The following is a 5,128-nucleotide window of genomic DNA, read 5'->3' as shown; positions in this document are numbered from 1 at the left end:
TCCTCCCTTCAAAACTCTTTTCTTGCTCAGCAATTCCTTTAAATACTTGATATGTGTAGGCATCTGCTGGAGAATCTCAAGGAAGGGAATATTGATATGGAGAGACTTAAATGTCTCTAAAAACCTTGAATAGGTTTTCCCTTTTTCACCTCCTCCTAACCTCTGAGGAAATGGTGCTTTTGGTTGGTATGTTTCCAGCATGCCTTTTTGCAGTTCCTTGGCTTGCTCAGTTTCACTTTCCTGCTTAGCTTCTTCCACACCTTCCTTCAAGATTTCTGGCTCCTGTTCTGAGGGTCTGATTCCTTCTTCTTCTGAGACTTCCTTCAATATGGTGATGGCCTTGCATTCTTCCCATCTCACTCCCTTTTGTTCCCCTTTAGGATTCTTTTCTGTGTCACTAGGGAACACTGCAGTTGACTTGGGGGCCTGTTGAGATAGCTCTCCTACTTGAGACTCCATCCTCTTGAGTTTTTCACCATGGTTCCTTAAGGTAGATCTCACATCATCCCTAAAGCTTTTCAACTCACTTATGTCCTGACCCATGTTTGCCAGCATTCCTTCTATCCTGTTTAATTGATCTTGAAATTGTTGGTTCGGATTAGGTTGGGTAGGTTGATTATTTTGGCCATGATATGATGGTTGGGAGTAAGTGTTTTGTGTGGCTTGGTATGATCTTTGGTTGGAGTTTTGGTATGTGGACTTGTTATGTTGGTTTTGCTGGTTGTAAGGTTTGTGGTTTTGTGGTTGGGTTTGTTGGTTCCCCCACCCAAAGTTTGGGTGGTTTTTCCATCCTGGGTTGTAAGTGTTGGAATGTGGATCATATGGTTGCCTTTGTTGATTTCCCACATAGTTGGCCTCTTCCCAATCACCTCCTTCAATGCTTACTTCCTCTTGATCTTGTGTGTGTATTGCAGCCACTTGCTTTGTTTCTAATTTCCTGGTGAGCTCTGCTAGTTGCTTGGCAAACACCTTATTTTGGGCTAAAATTGTATCAACATGGTTCAGCTCCATGACTCCCTTAGTGTTGTGTCTCTCTGAAGCATAGTAGTACTCATTCTCAGCCACTGTCTCAATCACTTCAATGGCTTCTTCCACAGTCTTTTTCCTGTTCAATGAACCTCCTGATGAATGGTCTACAGCCTTCCTTGATTCATAAGAAAGTCCATCATAGAAAATATGCAATTGCACCCAGTCATGGAACATGTCTGGTGGGCATTTCCTTGTCAAATCCTTGAATCTCTCCCATGCCTCGTAGAGAGTTTCACCATCTTGTTGTCTAAAGGTCTGAACCTCAGATCGAAGCCATTGACCTTTTGTGGGGGGTAGAAACGTGCCAGAAACTTGCTTTCCACCTCATCCCAGGTTGTTAGGCTCCCCCTTGGGAATGATTCCAGCCACTTAGCTGCCTTGTCCCTAAGTGAAAATGGGAACAAGAGCAGTTTATAGGTATCTTCCTGGACTCCATTGGACTTCACAGTGTCGCAAATTCTCAGGAATTTTGTGAGATGTTGGTTTGGATCTTCATTAGCACTCCCACCAAATGAACAATGATCCTCCACAAGTGATATTAGCTGTGGTTTGAGTTCAAAATTGTTGGCCTGAATGGGTGGTTTCTGAATGCTGCTACCACAATTCCCAGAGGTTGGGTTTATGTATGAACCAAGAACCCTCCTCTCAGGAATGGCATTGTTTCCATCAGCCCTCTCATGGTTGTGAACTTCTCTATCCATGTTGAGATCTAAAGCTTCCTCAAAATTGTCCTCAGATTCTCCTTCAGATACCTCTTCTCTCAGTACTCTCTTCCCTCTTGCTTCCCTTCTAAGTCTATGAAGGGTTCTCTCTGGTTCGGTATATGGAGGAGTTGATGTCTCTCCTCTCCTACCTGTCATACAAGAACACAGCACAGGTACCAAACAAGTGAAATACTCTTGGTTAATGGAAGAGTATGGTTAGAGCAGTTGAGGAATTAATTCAAATAGTTAGTGAGTCAGTGAGTTAGTTGCTTGAATTTAAAGGCATAAAGAAAGAAAACAAGTAACAGAGTGCAGAAGTTAAAATTCAACAAGTAACTTGAACTAAATTATCAAAAAAAAAAAAAATGCTCAATCTAGTTAACTTCCAATTTGAGAATTGTCAATCGAAAACCAATCCCCGGCAACGGCGCCATAAACTTGATGTGCATAAACTTGATATGCTACGATTTAGGAAATTGCACGATCGGCAAAATTCCTTCCGGCAAGTGCACCGGTTATCGTCAAGTAAAAACTCACAATAGAGTGAGGTCGAATCCCACAAGGATTGGTTGAGTGAGAAATTCGGATTAGAAGTATGTTCTAGTTGAGCGGAATCAAGATTTAGATGAGAATTGCGGAATGTAAAATTGCATGAATTAAAGAGCGAGAAGCTAAATTGCTGAAATTAAAAGGGATGGGGGTGATTGCATGAATTTAATTGCAGAATGTAAAGAGAAAGTGGTAAATCTGAAATGGGGAGTTCATTGGGTGTTAGGAGATATTGAGATCTCCGAATCAAAACAACTTTTATCCCTTCCTCAACCAATGCATTCATTGAATTTTGCTTGGCAATCTTATATGATTGGATCCCAATCCCTTGGCTCACCAATTCTCTCTAAAAACAAACAAATTCCCAATCCCTTGGTTTAAATGTTCATAAGAAGAGATGATGCTCGATCACTGATTATACCACACAGTTTCATGAACCACAATTTGGTAGGATTACATGTCACAATATCCATCCAAACCCCAATCCAATTCACTGTGAGAAAGCTTCTCTAGCATGAATCCTCCATTCCTTTCCCAAGGTTCCGAAGGATTCCAATTATGGGTAGTTTCTTTCCCAAGACAACTACCCAATGGAATTAGATCGAGAAGCTTTCTAACAAAATTCAAGAGAAAAGATTGAAGAAGAAGATAAAACTATTATTGATTCATTGAATTACAATAGAGCTCCCTAACCCAATGAAAGGGGTTTAGTGAGTCATAGCTCTGAATTCAATTACAAAACTCCCAGAAAATGATCCAAAGTTCTCCGTGTGAAAAAAAAGTTCCAACTAACTTAAATTCTATCCTATTTATACACTTTCTAAATTGAGCTTCTGTTGTGTTTCTTGGGCTTTGAGGCCTTTCCCTGATTTCCTTTTGCTTTGGGTTTATGGTCCATAATCCTGATGAGGCTGTGATCCAATTCTGTAACATTCATTGAGCAAACTTAGTGATAAACAAGTAATGACACAAGACTCAACAAATTGAAGCTCCAGACTCATCAATCCTTCAGGCCCAATCCCATAAACATGATATTCAATTGGGTTTCATACCATAATACGTTTAAGTTAATGTTTGTGCTCAAATGCTAACTTAAACTTCAATATATTTGGCCCAGAAACCCTTTTCAAAAAGTGGCGTTTAAGTTGAAGTTTAAGTTTCAGTTTAAGGTTAAACTGAAACTTAAACGTGGAAATGGAAGAAAGCAACCCAGGAGTGTGAAATGTCGAACACGTTTAAGCTTCAGTTTAAGGTTAAACTGAAGCTTAAACGTGGAAATGAAGAAAGCAACCCTGGAGGAGCAATTGGGTCGAACACGTTTAAGCTTCAGTTTAAGGTTAAACTGAAGCTTAAACGTGGAAATGAGAAAGCAACCCTGGAGGAGAGAAATAGTCGAACACGTTTAAGCTCCAGTTTAAGGTTAAACTGGAGCTTAAACGTGGAAATGCTCCTGGTGCCTTTCTTACTTCTGGCGTTTAACCTCCAGTTTAAGGTTAAACTAGAGGTTAAACGTGGAAATGCTTCCTGGTGAGAAATTGTGTCGAACACGTTTAAGCTCCAGTTTAAGGTTAAACTGGAGCTTAAACGTGGAAATGCTCCCTTGGTGAAATTCTCATTCTGGCGTTTAACTTCCAGTTTAAGGTTAAACTGGAGGTTAAACGCCAGTTCCAGCATTTCTTACCCTTCATGATTCTGGCGTTTAAGCTCCAGTTTAGGCTTAAACTGGAACTTAAACTCCACATGTGATATTCAAGCTTCCTTTATTGATTTTGTTGCTTCCTTGCCTAGCCTCTTCTTCCCTGAAATCATCCAAACAATTGCATCAAAGTCTTGCAAAATTTCATGAGAAATCTTCCATTCATAGCATTCAAGTAATATAACTAAAAACTCATGGAATTTGCATCAAAATCATACTGTTTGGATGATTCATTGCTTTGTAATTCATTTAACCATTCTTGGTTACTTTAAGCTCAAGAAAATGCATAAAACAACTAAAACTAACAAAAAAATGCTAGTGAAACTAGCCTAAGATGCCTTGGCATCATTTTTCAATCGATGACTTATCCATTGACATGACTAAGAGAAAATATAAATATGGTCCTTAAAAATCTATTTATTAACAATCTCTATAATCTAAATGCAACAAAATTATTCTTAGTGCAAATTATAAATTAAAAAAAAACTTAAATAGTATTCTAGAAGAAACTATAAAAAAATTATAATTATCTTTTTCAAATGATAATTTTATCGTTGAAGCAGTAATTTTGCGAATTTTTCCTAATCAAATACTTGTGTATATGCAAATTAAATTCTCCCTACAAGATAAAAAGAGAAAAAGACAACTTTAAAATATCGATACTAAAATCATGAGCTGCATACAATTAGGTAGCGTTTGGTGGAGAGACAGAGACAAAAAGACTGAGACTGAGAGACAGAGACTAAGAGACAGAGACCGAAATAAATTTCAGTATTCTGTTTGGCGTAAAGGGAGGGACAAAAATTGAAACAAGAATAAAACTCTAATTTAATTTGCACAAAGGATAAAATTGAAATTAATTAATTGAAATGAGGGTATTTTAGGTATAAAATGTTATTAAAATTTCAATCTCCGTCTCTAAAAATTTCAGTCCCCTGTGTCCCTACTTTTTGGAGGTACTGAAATACTGAAATTTTAGGGACAGAGACAGAAATTTTAGTATCAGTCTCTAAACCAACAAACATGATATTGTGTCTCAGTCTTCCAGTCTCTATCCTAGTACCTCAAAACAAACGCTACCTTAGTGTACAAACACTCTGATATAAAAGCATTCATTAAAAGCATTCATAGTAAGCGTACAAACATGATG

At 38.2% G+C, this 5,128-nt stretch overlaps 1 non-coding gene across 1 annotated transcript; it reads left to right on the top strand.

Moving 5' to 3' along the window:
- Positions 1-1,201: 1,201 nt before the first annotated feature.
- Positions 1,202-1,304, top strand: LOC112745179 (small nucleolar RNA R71). Its single transcript, XR_003173121.1, has one exon. It is a non-coding gene; the product is annotated as a small nucleolar RNA R71 (small nucleolar RNA).
- The last annotated feature ends 3,824 nt before the right edge of the window (positions 1,305-5,128 follow it).

Source organism: Arachis hypogaea, chromosome 14 (genome assembly GCF_003086295.3).
Source record: "Arachis hypogaea cultivar Tifrunner chromosome 14, arahy.Tifrunner.gnm2.J5K5, whole genome shotgun sequence".
NCBI classification, from domain to species: domain Eukaryota; kingdom Viridiplantae; phylum Streptophyta; class Magnoliopsida; order Fabales; family Fabaceae; genus Arachis; species Arachis hypogaea.
This window is presented reverse-complemented; position numbering and strand designations above follow the sequence as displayed.